The following is a 14,148-nucleotide window of genomic DNA, read 5'->3' as shown; positions in this document are numbered from 1 at the left end:
CCAATGCTGCAAAACCATAAGTAATACTAAGCAGCATAGAGGGAAGGGTGGAGCTGACAAGGAATTCAAGCAGACAAATAGTTTCAAATACTTTGGTTCTTTCACAAGTGAGGAGGGTGGATTTCAGCTGGAAGTGCAGCAGAAAATTAAAGCACCCTTATATTATACAAGTGAATATGTAAAAATAAATCAAATTAAATAAGCTATATACAAAAGCAAATACATATAGTACTTGTGTTCATACGAAAATATAAAAATTAAGAGGACAGGATGCTAAAAGAGATACGTTGAGGAGCCCTGGCAAGAAGCTGGGAAGATAAGGCATACCATGATAATGAAGGGAGAGTTTTAAAGACCACACGAGGTTGCAAGAGTTTGGAGCAAGACATTTGTAGTATAAAATGGTAAGCGTTTAAAATCTGATACAGCTTGTGTAATACTTGCTGAATAGTTATCACACGTTGTTCTCCTATATGCACCATGTCCCTTTAGTAAACTTAAGGTTCCAGAGGCAGCAAGGCACCCACTGTCTGGTCAAGGCACGGCGCCTTAGTTTCGGGGAAGGTTAAGTTAGGATGTTCTTTTAGTGAAATAGCACCAGCTGTAAAGAGTTTGATTGTGTTAACACGCCAGTTTTAGTTTACTGAAAGAGTAATGGATCCCTCTTGGGTTCCACGGACAAATTTCAATCTTTAAATATTTATCAACGAACGCTATTGTGACTTTAGTAAATGCAATACTTCGTAAAGTACCTTCCAATTTTATGAAAATGGTACGAAAATAGTAAGCGTGGCCTTGAGTAAGTAATGCTAAAAAACTGTAAACTATTGAAAGTAAACAAGTTCAACATCCATCTGTAAGGAGACCGTTTGCCCACAAACTTGTTTTCTGAAGTGAGCAACGAGGAACTCTTATAGATGATTTAGAAGATATTATAAACACTGATGGAATAAGAATACTAAACCCATAACTGATAAGTCGAAATGTTTATTCAGAGATCATATCGCGGCAACACGGACAACAAACATCGCCAAGTCAGTCACAGGTAAAAGTTTTAACACAGTGATAATCGGTAGGAAATCTGTACTTGAAAGGACTACCAATGCCAGTATTTTTTCGTATCCTATGTACGAAAAAAGATAAAGTTTATAGGGCAAGAGTGAAAGCACCAAGGTACACATTATGCAGTGCCCTGGGATCAGAAATAAGGGCTTCATCCAGTCCTGCAGAGCATACGAAAAAAAGTGACCTTGTTGCATACTTTTAACAGTAAGAGGAATGGTTTTCTGTGTAGGATGGGGATAACTTTGAACCGTTGCGATTACCAATAAACACACTTGATTGCGTGAAAAGAATATGAAGGAGTGTAACCTAGAATTGTGCAATTTAGAGCAGATTAAATGAAAACGAAAGGAATCTTTAAAAATATCCCAAGAAGCATTGTAAAGCGATATTAATGAAAAGTTAACAATGAATATCTATAAGAAATTTAAGCATAGCAGGAAAAAAACTTGGCCTGGTAACACTGAAAAGACAGCTGTGACTAGCAGAGCTAGTGTAAAGATGTTTACCCATTAATCACGATCATGTATCTAATCTAACAAAGCAGCAAGAATCACATGTATATATTTGTATGTAGAATTTCTTGGACTTTTCGCCGAATTATAATGTCCATTTTGTCTTTTGCTCTTGTCATTTTATTAACTGCTAAAAAACACAAATTCTCCTCTGTCTGTGTGTGGGTTGTGAGACTTGGGCACTCCATTTCCGCCCGCACACTGCTACCGTGTGCCTAGGTAATAAATCGTTCCTACGGGCTGTTCTATGAGCAAGAAACCGTGCTGGCATAAGGCCAGCTTAATCTCAAAACAACAGTAATAAATCAGTTAGTACTCAGTTCTGTCTCATTGTGACTTCACATCTGGTGACCCGAGGAGTGACGATTAACAGTGGTTTTGGCTTTGCCATTAATGGACTCACTACAGCCACGTGCTTACCTTCAGAAACCTTTAACTTTACCATATGGTGACAAACTTTAGGCTTCTCAAAGCTCCTTCCTCAGAAAATCACCCACGCCATTAACAGAATAATCACGGCGTACCTCCCCAAGTACGTTCTGGTGTGTTTGAGCGGTTTGGAACTGCCATTTATGATTCACATCAACAGTATTCAGAAAGTCATTGACAGAATCACACCGTGTATATTTTTTACTTCTGACATCCTTGAACACCATTAATGAAATAAATACAGCGCTTAATTGGCCTTTTGGTGTGAGAGTCAAAATGCCAGACATGGAACTTGTAAGTCAATCCGAGGACTCAAAGATCCTCTGCATCCCCCTGTGGCCTTCGAAAACCGCTATATCTCAGGTGATAAAGCTGCTGCCATTCTCACGGCTCAATGCTGCATTATGGTTCCTGCAGGCCAGTACATTTCCATGTAGCCAAAGTCATGGATGAAGAAACCAAAGCAGATATCACCATAACAACGCTGCCAGAGGAAATGTTTGATAAAATTACCCCTTGGCTAGACACGCAGGAAGCTCATCAAGATATACTCCATGCCCATCCCAGAGAGAACCCAACGCGCCCTGGACCTGATGAACCAGTCCCTGAGGGACACGTTACCCAAGGACGCCGGACGCTTGGGATGAACTACGAGGTCTCCTGATGCTGCCAGACTGTGACGAATTCGGAAAAAGAAGGGAGATCAGCCTATTGTGAGAAATATGCCTGCAGCACCTTCCTCGGAAGATGGGGGCATAAATTATGGAGGCAGACACACTTCCAATGGAGAAATTGGAAGTGTGTCGCACATAAACTCCACAAGGCCACCAAACATGTCACAGCACCCACAGCCTGCAGCCTGATAGAAGAGAAGGTTGAGGAGGGGGATACTCATGCAATCTACAGAAAAAAGGCACTGCCACAGCAGCAGAGGATGTGGACAAATCCAGCCTGGTGTTATATCCACCGACGATTCGGGAAGAACGCCAGAAACTACAGAGCTCCCTGTGCATTTCCAAAAAACACAGAGGGCAGCCACTCATAACAGCAATGGCTGCAAACAACAGGGAATCCCAACCAGTGGGATTCTTCATCCACGACGCGATCTCGGGGCACTGAATGCCGGTAGACACGGGAGCCATGCAGTCGGTCTTTCCGCTGTCAAGGGAGGACCGCGTCCGCCCGCCCAACGCCACAACCTCACTAGTAGCCTCAAACAAAAGACCCATCTGCTGCTACAGAACCCAGACCCACAGAATATCCATTCCAGGTCATAAGTATGAGTGGCAGTTCGCCATCGCGGACATCAGGTTCCCCCTACCGATCACCGATTTCCTTGCACAACTTGGTCTGTTGGTGGACATTGGCCACAAACGCCTTCTAGACACCGGAACCTGCCACTCCCGCCCACTGTATGTGCTGCCGTGTCATCCAAATACAACGCCCTCCTTCACAAATTCCCAGACGTCTTCATGCCGAAACTACACCAGGTGCCAGGACACACAGGCCAAGCACAGCGTTTACCACCACATCACCACCATGGGCCCACTCACACATGCCAAATTTTGCTGCCTGCTGCCCAAGAAGCTACAGCATGCTAAATAAGCATTCGCAGAAATGGAGAGGATGGGTATTTGCAAAAAGCCATAAGTCCATGGGCGTCCCCCCTCCACATGGTGAAGAAGCCAGACAGTTCCTGGAGGCCTTGTGGGGACTATCATTGGTTGTACATGGTGACAATGCCTGAACCATTACTCGCTGCCAAACATGCAGGATTTGACTGGAGCCTTACACGGCGACAAAGTATTGACTAAAATGGATCACTTAAATCTTATTTCAGGTGCCAGTACATTCCAACGACATCCTGGAGATGGCTATCATCACGCCATTTGGAACATACACCTTCTCCTACTCCACCTTTGGCCTCAGGAACGCCGGGGCCACATTCAAAACGCCTGATGGACAGTATCCTGGGTGACCTACCTTTCTGCATCTGCTACTTGGATGATATCCTGATCTTCTCCAGTTCCCCGGAAGAACACCTGGGACATGCCTGGGCCGTGCACGAATGCCTTCAGGAGGACGGATTGATCGTCAGATTCGACAAGTTTTCCTTCGGTGTAGAGAATATGGACTTCCTGAGACATGAGGTCTCTCCAACGGGCATCCGCCCCATGGCCTCCAAAGTAGATGCAGTAAACAACTTCGCTACACCGAAGTCCATCAAGTCCTTGCAGGAGTTCCTTGGCATGGTCCACTACTACCGACGATTCGTGCCGGACATCCCCTGTATCATGTATCCCCTGACCAAGGTGCTGAAGGGGAAACCGAAAACACTGATATGGGAAACGCCACAGCAGAGGGTGCTCGAGCAGACAAAGGCAGCCCTCACCAGAGCCACCACCTTATCCTATCAGGACCCCACCGCACCCTGAGACTTATTGAAGCCACCAGAGACCCGCTACAGTGCATTCGACAGGGAACTGCTCTCAATCTATCTGGCCGTGCAACACTTCAAGTACCTCCTAGAAGGTAGCCCCTTCATCCTGACGGACCACAAGCCTTTGGTACATACTTTTATGAAGGCTGGAGACATGTGGTCAGCAAGATAGCAGCATTACTTGGCTGCTATATCTGAATTCGGGTGTACCATCAGCTACGTCCCCGGGAAGAAGAACCCAGTAGCCGACACCCTGTCAAGGATTGAAATAAATTCAGTCTACCTGGGCATCGACTACGAGGACCTGGCGAAGGAACAAGCTGCAGACCCTGAAACGCCAGCTTACCGCACAGCACTCACCGCATTGAAGTGGAAAGACGTGCCAGTAGGAGAGCAGGGATCAACACTTCTCTGCGACACCAGCACAGGCCACCATCAACCCCTGATGCCCGCAGCTGCCCTGCGTCCTGCTAGGACTTCGAACAGCACCAAAAGTGAATGGCAAAGAATCTCCTGCAGAAAAGGTCTTCGGGGAAGCACTGGTAGTATCGGGTGAATTCTTCCCTAAGGAACTAGACGACTGAGATATGCCCTTTAGAAGACTAAGGGAAATAGCGAAGGAGTTCGCACCCTGCCGGAAGTTTTTCACGGAAAGGACACATAACTACAGCCCAGAAGGCCTGGGAACCTGCACACACGTCTTCCTGAGGGATGATGCCCACCGCCCACCCCTGCCCAGACCATACAGAGGCCCAAACTGTGTCATCATAAGAAACTCCAAGCCCTACCTCGTCGGCATCCAAGGGCGGGAAAACTGGATATCCATCGACAGGTTAAAGCCAGCCTTCCTGATAGATAATGAAACGTGGGAGAAGACCAGCAGACGTCCGAGAATTCCTCCACAAAACAAGACCTCAAATGGAGAAATCGATATCCCGAGACGAGGTCGAGGTCGTCCCAGGTGCCGGACGAAGGATGACATCCTGGCATGCAGGCCTGACGACTCAACAGTCAAAACTGCCCCACAACCACAAATATGAAGAACTCAGGGACGGGTCCTGATATCAACAAGATATCGTGATCAACTGTACAAATCTTCCAATTATTCGTTACTAATTATGCATTATTAATTATTCATTATTATTTATTAATAATTGTCTTGGGGAGGAGTACTTGTAAAGACCTTCTTTACCCATTAATCACGATCATGCATCTCATCTAGCAAAGCAGCAAGATTTATAATTCATCAGTGCATTCCATTATGTCTTTTGCTATTGTCATTTTATTCACTGCTAAGGAACACATATTCTCCTCTGTTTGTGCGTGGGTCGCAAGGCTCGAGGGGTCGGGTACTCCATTTCCGTCCGCACACTGCTATACCGTGTGCTCAGGTAATAAATCTTTCCTACGGGTTGCTCTATAATCACTTACAAATCATACTATTTCACTTGCATATCCCGTAGAATCATAAATAAAGGCTCACCTCATATCCTTAAAATCACCTTTCCACATGCAAAATATTCAAATGACCTACGGGCTGCTCTTGAGCAAGAGCCCGTGCTGGCATAAAGCCAGCTTAATCTTAAACAACAACAACAGCTCTATGAGCAAGAGCCTATGCTGGCATAATGCCAGCTTAATCTCAAACAACGTAATAAATCATACTATGGGCTGCTCTATGAGCAAGACCCCGTGCTGGCATAAGGCCAACTTAATCTCAAACAACAACATAATAAATCAGTTAGTACTCATTGCAACCTCACACTAGATTAAACATAATACCTATAACTGAATAATAGAAATAGTGAAGGTGGATGACACTAGATGGTTGCATTCCGAAGAGGTAAAAGAAAGTTTTGAGACTTTTTCACTTTGTTTCATTCTCCGTATACAATCTTAGAAACAGATTTTGTTTCAAGGCTCAGCCACAACAATAACGTACACTACAAAAAAAAAAAAAAAATTAAATAAGCACGATCACAAGCAGGTGAGAGCGATCATGGGAGCCGTTTCTAAGAGAAATCTATCATCACCACTACCTGTAGTGAAATTTTCACAAATGAACTGATAATTAGAGAAGTGGTAAGGTTAGGTAGGTCGCGTCTACGACAAACAAAATCTGATATGATATGAAGATCAAAATCCTGACCGTAAATCATAAAATTCAAAACGAATGGGGAAAATGGAGCATAGTGGAGAGAAATGTACAAAAAAATATCAATAGTGCTTGACAGGACTGCCAAAAGAGGATGCAAAATATACCATATTAAGGTCAGAATTAAAGATAAAACGGAAAAATAAGGAAGAAGGATGGTATATTAGTTAGTAAAAATTTAAAAGAAGGAACATTTTCAGCCGTCTAGTAATGCTCTAAAAGGAAAAATGAAAAGAATTATTGATAGAATTAATAGAATCTCTAGTATTGTAAATAATTTAGAGTTAGGTAGTAGAAGCAGAGTAATTAGTTTAAGGTAGACAACTGAAGGAAGTAATTTTAGTAACATGCATAGGCTAGTAGGTTTAGGAGAATACAGTAGTTACCACCTAATAAGGTTACAAGGTAGAATCACTTTTAGTAATAAGGGAAATGGACAGACAGCTAGTGGACAGCTTAAAAGACGCATCAAGAAATCTTGATATAAAACCCACAAATACCCAAGCATTGAATAAAGCTGAACAAATTGAAATGATAAAATTGACACGAAAAATACAATTGTGAACGTTATTGAAACAGAACAAGTTGCTCATCCCAGCAGGCATAGGTCCAAGTTAAATAAATAAGAATAATACTAGTAGAGGGTAATTATAGAGCAATAAGATTCAACCTATTCCCAGTTTACATGTCAAGCGGAAAGAAATAAGAGAATAGAGTCGCCTTACATAAAGGATTTGAGATCACAGACCTGCCTCTGGTTGTACTTGGGGACTTTAACTGACATTTAGGTTTTATAGGGAAGTATATTAGGTTCCTGTATGAGATAACTGCATATAAAAGAGCATCTGTATAAGAGATAAATAACTGGGACAAAAAGGCATGGCTGAGAGAAATGAATAACAAGACATCCTTAAAAATCCATAGAAAATGTAAATAAAACATAAGAGAAGAAACCTGGTATAAAAAAAAAAAAATGCTAATCAGTACGGCTAAATTAGGCACACTAGAATTAAACGATGGAAATAGGTTTATAGGGGAAGATACTGTTATGAACATTACTCACAACTAGTTAAAAAGTATAAGTGGCAAGAACAGGCTCTTTTCTCTTAACGATCAGTGCCACAAAGGTTAGAATTTAAAGCCAAGGGGCAAGATCTCCAGACAGTGAAAAACACCAAATAACACTCAAAGAGGATTAACGAAAATATAAACCAAAACTTTAGTATTTATTACAAATAAATCTTAAATTAAACCCACATAAAAAAAAACTGATTAGGGTTTACAAAATATTTTACCTAAAAATATCCTCATTCACACGATAGAATAAGAGACAGTAATTAGGAGGAGGAAGGAAAACAGCCTATTTCTAGAAAGCCCTGAAAATATTCTTTTGGAGAAGATAATGAAAGAGGGAAAGAACCTTAATCCTAGATCATACAATTACTCAAAAAAAATATTTACATACATAATTACAAATAACTTAAGGATCACTCGACCTAACATCATAGGTGGTTACAAGCAGGCACTATACGGGCGATATCACCACTACTGAATACAGACACGGCTGTCTATCAACGCTCCGGAATCACGAAGGGGGTCTGCAGCTGAAGGATACACTGACCCGCGTCAGTAACGCCAATAAAGAAGATATTCAGTTTATATCCTTACCAGCTAGCTGAACAGATTCAGGCCTTTTCACGACTCCGGAGGTTTCAGGACGAAAGCAGGACAAAGGACAAGACAAGATGCATTCCCAAGGGCAGCAGGCAGGTCCAGAGATGCAGATACGTAGATATAGTATCGAAAGGGCGCCCGAACAGAGCACAGGAGACGTCTCTCAAACAAGGCTGCAGCTTCCACAGCGACTTTAGTAATTAGGAGGCGGAACACCGTCAACGCCCTCCGTAATACAGGTGAAAAGGGGGGGTCCTCAAACGTAGCAAGGCCAAGAGAATCTCCAAATTTTTAATAACGTCCTGCAGGGATCAGGTCAGGGAAACCTCCAAGATAAGGAGCCGAATGCATACTCCCTTTTCATCCTCAGCCAACGGTCCCCACCAAAAGTGAGGCAACGACCCGCAAATCACCAAACAAGCATCCGGCCGAATAAATACATGAAAAGAGAAAAAAAACAACTCTCATGGGCGAGGTACCACTTAAATAATAACAACCTTCGGAGGGAGCGAGAAAAACCTTAACCAGTCTTTTTTTTGTGGCAATAAACAAATTAAATTGAAAGTAACTGAATGAAATTTACTTTACAGGCCACGAATGAAAATTAAGCATATTATTACAGCTCCCCACCAAAAGGAAAAAAAATAATTTATTATTTTTTTTTTTAAATGAAAGAACTTAATTTTCAAAAACAAGCGTTAACAAAATCTATTTGAATTAAAATAAAAACTTTATATATAAAGTTCACTACTCTAACAACAGAGTAAAAGCAGTGTAAATATTGGACCTGAAAAATAAGAAAATTCGTTAATATTGAACCATTCTTGAAACGTTAACTACTTCTAAACAAATTAAACCTTCTCGAAGGCTCTCGATAAAGTATCGGGGACAACATTACTTTTGCCAGAGATGTGTTGGATATTAAGGTTATACTCCTGCAGAATAAGACTCCAACGTAAGATGCGCTGATTCTTGTTCTTGAATTTATTTATGAAAATAAGCGGATTATGATCCGTTAACACAATTACTTGAGCCGGAGAGGACAACAGGTATACTTCAAAGTGGAGGAGGGCTTTTACTAAACACAACGCTTCCTTCTCCACGGTCGAATACCTCCTCTCTGCTGGTAACAACTTCTTAGAGAAGTACGCCACAGGATGAGTCGTTCCATCGGGAAGTTTTTGAAGAAGAACAGCACCCAAACCCACATCACTGGCATCTGTCGCTAAACAAAAAGGGAGAGAAAAGTCCGGAGAACGTAATAATGGAAAAGTTATTAAAGCAGCTTTCAATTTTTCAAACGATTCCTGACACTGGTCATCCCAAATAAATTTTACATCTTTCTTTAAAAGATTAGTTAATGGATGAGCAATATCGGAAAAGTTTTTCACGAACTTGCGGTAGTAACCTACCATGCCCAGAAAACGTCTTACACCTCTCCTATTTTGAGGTGCAGGAAAGTTTGAAATAGCCTCCACGTTCGCTTTCTTAGGAGCGACTTTACCCAGGCCTATCTCGTGCCCAAGATAAACTACCTTGGCCTGAGCAAAATCACTCTTCCTTAAGTTAACTACCAAACCAGCCTTTCTTAGAACCTCAAATAGAGCTCTAATTCTCTTAAGATGTGTCTCCCAATCGTCGCTATAAATGATTAAGTCATCAATGTATACTACACATCCTTCTAAATCACAAGTGATGAAATTCATGAGTCTTTGAAAGGTGGCGGCTGCATTTTTCATACCGAATGGCATAACCTTGCATTCATACAGACCGTCACCTGTCACAAATGCAGAAATTTTCCTTGCCCTGGGTGAAAGACCGACCTGCCAGTAGCCTTTCAACAAATCAAATTTGCTAATATATTTAGCAGATCCCACACGGTCGATACAATCTTCCACCCGAGGCAAAGGGAAGGAGTCTGTCTTCGTAATAGAGTTAACCTTACGATAATCAAAGCAGAGTCTATGCTCGCCACCCTCCTTTTTAACCAAGACTACCGGAGAGCTCCAGGGGCTACAACTGGGCTCTACGAGATCGTGGTCCAGCATATACTTCACTTCGTCTTTAACAATGTCCCTTTTGATGGGGTTTAACCTATACGGACTTTGTTTAATAGGTCGTGCCTCCCCTACATCAACATCGTGTTCTAAAATATTAGTGCGTCCTGGTGAATCCTGAAATAAATCTTTATAATCATTAATTAACATTGTTAAAGACGTTACTTTGTCCTTATCCAGGTGCTGAAATTTAACATCAAGGTTATTGAGAATACTCGAATTATTAGACAGACCATCGGGTCCCACAGATAATTTAATGTCTACCATAGGATCTACTTCTACCTCTACCAGTGACACTGGTTCTACGTCTACCTCTACTTCTCTACTGACAAAAGGCTTTAACATATTTATGTGACAAATTTGGGTTTTCGACGTCTTTCAGGAGTCTCAATCAGGTAATTAACATTATTTAATTTCTTGAGTACCTTCCACGGACCTGAGAATTTTGCCTTGAGTGGATTTCCAGGCATGGGAAGCAATACCAAGACTTTGTCTCCTGGATCAAAATGTCTCATTTGGGTTCCAACATCATAATTTGTTTTCATAGTAGTTTGAGCCTTTGTTAAATTTTCCCGGGCAAAGGTCCAAGCTCTACGCAATTTCTCCTGTAAATTAGATACATAATCCAAAATATTCATTTCCGGGGTTTCTCCCTCCCAGTGCTCTCTCACAACATCCAATGGACCACGAACACAATGTCCAAATATAAGCTGAAAGGGAGAGAAACCCAAAGTCTCATTAGGCGTTGACCTGATTGCAAATAAAGCATAAGGGATCTCTTTATCCCATTCACAAACCTTTTTCCAAACAAAATTTTTTTAAGACAGATTTCAGGGTTTGGTGGAATCTCTCCACTTGGCCCTGACTTTCAGGGTGATAAGGGGAGGAAGTAACATGATCAATCCCTAACTCATTCATTTTTCGCTTAAAGTACCTACTTGTAAAGTTCGTACCACAGTCACTTTGAATAGTCCTTTGGTAATACCAAACCTCGTAAAGAAGCCAACCAGCGCCCTCGACAATTTTCTCCCCTCTAATACTCCGCAGCGGGACCGCTTCTTCAGGGAAACGTGACATCCTATCAACCATTGTCAAAATATATTCATGTCCCCCGCGCGTCCGCGGTAAAGGACCAACAACATCAATAATCACTTCCCTGAAAAGGTTACCCCCACTGATGGAATAGGAATTAAAGGAGCTTTTGGAATTTTCTGATTCGGCTTCCCCACGAGTTGACAAACCTTGCAAGATAATACATGTCGCTTTACATCACGACGCATTCCAGGCCAGAAAAAATGTTCAGCGAGTTTCTGAAAAGTTTTCCTGACCCCGAAATGCCCTGAAAGGTTATTCTCATGAGATAAAAATAATAACTTAGAACGGTATCGTTCTGGAATTACCAATTGCCTTAAAACCTCAACCTGGTCAGCAGGCGCATTAACTGACCTACTGACTCTATACACCAAACCTTCTTGTTTAAGAAAAACAGGTTTTGATAAATCATCAACATCAAAATCATCAAATTAGAAAACTCATTTGCTTGGGCTTCTTTTAAAGCCTCGACATCCCATTCAATATCATTAAACAAAATATCTTTACTACTACTACTACTACTACTCGTCACTGTGTCAGTCGCCTGTCCATTCATTTCATCAAAGTCTAAATTAACATTATCGAGATCAATCTCTCGAGCACGAGAACGAGTAATAACAGAGGTAGGTTCCCACAGAGAAACATCAAAACAACACGCATCATCCTCTATCTCCGTAACAGTCAAAATTGGGAAATAATTTGCCTCGTCATGTAACACCAAATCATTGGCAAATAGCATGTCAATACCGGGAACAGGTAAACTGTCGACCACTGCTAGTTTTACCGTACCCTCGTAATACTCAGTTTCTAGATACATGGTTTCGAGGGGATAAGAAGCAATTGTGTTAGGAAATCCACCCAGAATTACAAAATCATTATTTGAAAATTCAAAGCCATTAGGTACAGACGTTTTTAAAATTAAAGATTGACCTGCACCAGTGTCACGAAGAATCTTAACACTACGTCCTATTCGTTTGTCAACATCAGTGAAAATAGTCCCATTCGATATGTATTTAGCAAATTTTAGTCACTTGTTTTCATGTGATACCTCTTTCTTTGGAGATGTCTCCGCAGAAACAACATTAACTGGTTCCGTATTCCTTTTCTAGGTAATTTTTTCCTAGCAAAGCAATTCGCTTTTATATGACCCTTCCTATTACACCAATAACAACTTAACCCAGACTCGTGAGATTCTCTGCGTCCACTACCACCACCAGACATACTACTATTCACGTAACTACGTGATACTACACTACCGTTTTTACTACTATCTACATTACGGTTCACACTTGCATTTTTATCAAAATCAGTAGACCTTTTCTGATATGGTTTTCCCTGCCAACTACTTCCATTACGAGGAGAGAACTTTTTAGACATATCTTTCCTTACCGGGTCTTGTCTATGTGCAAGGGAATACTCATCAGAGGCAATTGCCACCTCCTGTAAAGAATCAATCTTTAACTCCTCCAAATGAATCTTTAGCTCCCTTGACACAGACCTCTTAAATTCTTCGGTCAAAATTAACTCCCTAAACTTTTCAAACGAGTCAACCTCCTTAGACTTTAACCAGTCGTCCATGAACTGTTCTTTCTTTCGGGCGAATTCCACGAAAGTCACATCCGGACTCTTTTTAAAGTTCCTAAACTTTTGTCTGTATGCCTCCGGAACGAGATCGTAAGCTTTCAGGATTATCGCTTTCACAGAGTCATAATCAGATGACAATCCCTCGTTAAGTGTATTGTACACACGCTGCGACTTACCTTTTAAGCGACACTGGATCAAAGTGGTCCACATGTCCCGAGGCCAATTCAACTTCTTAGCAATTCTTTCAAAAGAAATGAAGAATTCGGAAACGTCTTCCTCATTAAATTGGGGAACAAGTTTAAGGGCACTTAATAGGTTAAATCTATCATTATCACTACGATAATTACCATTATCGGCCGACATCTGCAATTTTAACAATTGGATTTCATGATCCCTTTCCTTCGCCCTTTCTTCAGCCTGTAGCTGAAGTGCTTTAAAATCCAACTCTTTAATCCTGGATTGCTCCTTCAAAATATCCAATTTCAGTTGGCTTACCTGACCATCATTTATATCATTATTTCTACTGCCTGTTTCCCCATTTTTATTACTAACATTGTCTTCTTCCTCAACATCTCTGGCACCTACCACCTTATTTTCACCATTTTTATTACTATTCCCTATTTCCTCATCACTGATGATACCTAAGGTTTCTTTAAACAACTTACCAGCTTTCATTACCTCAAATAAGAGCGGACCTTTCCTAACTTCTGAAGACACACTCAAACCTAGAAATTCACCCAATATCCATAACTGATCTCGTTTTAGATCAAAGAGATTCCTCTCCCAATCAGGGTCTGCCAAAAACTGGGCAGCAGCGTTCTCTTCCTCATCAAAATAATGCATAATTATATACTATGTGGGGTGGAACTGAAAATAATCTACCTAAGCCCATCCACTGACCTAAACACCTCTTTGAATGCACTTGCGAATTACACTGTCGGATGATCCTGGCAAGGTCGCCAAATATGTTATGAACATTACTCACAACTAGTTAAAAAGTATAAGTGGCAAGAACAGGCTCTTTTCTCTTAACGATCAGTGCCACAAAGGTTAGAATTTAAAGCCAAGGGGCAAGATCTCCAGACAGTGAAAAACACCAAATAACACTCAAAGAGGATTAACGAAAATATAAACCAAAAC

This window comes from Macrobrachium nipponense, chromosome 17, assembly GCF_015104395.2.
Source record: "Macrobrachium nipponense isolate FS-2020 chromosome 17, ASM1510439v2, whole genome shotgun sequence".
Classification (NCBI taxonomy): Eukaryota; Metazoa; Arthropoda; class Malacostraca; order Decapoda; family Palaemonidae; genus Macrobrachium; species Macrobrachium nipponense.
Note: the sequence above shows the minus strand (reverse complement) of the source record.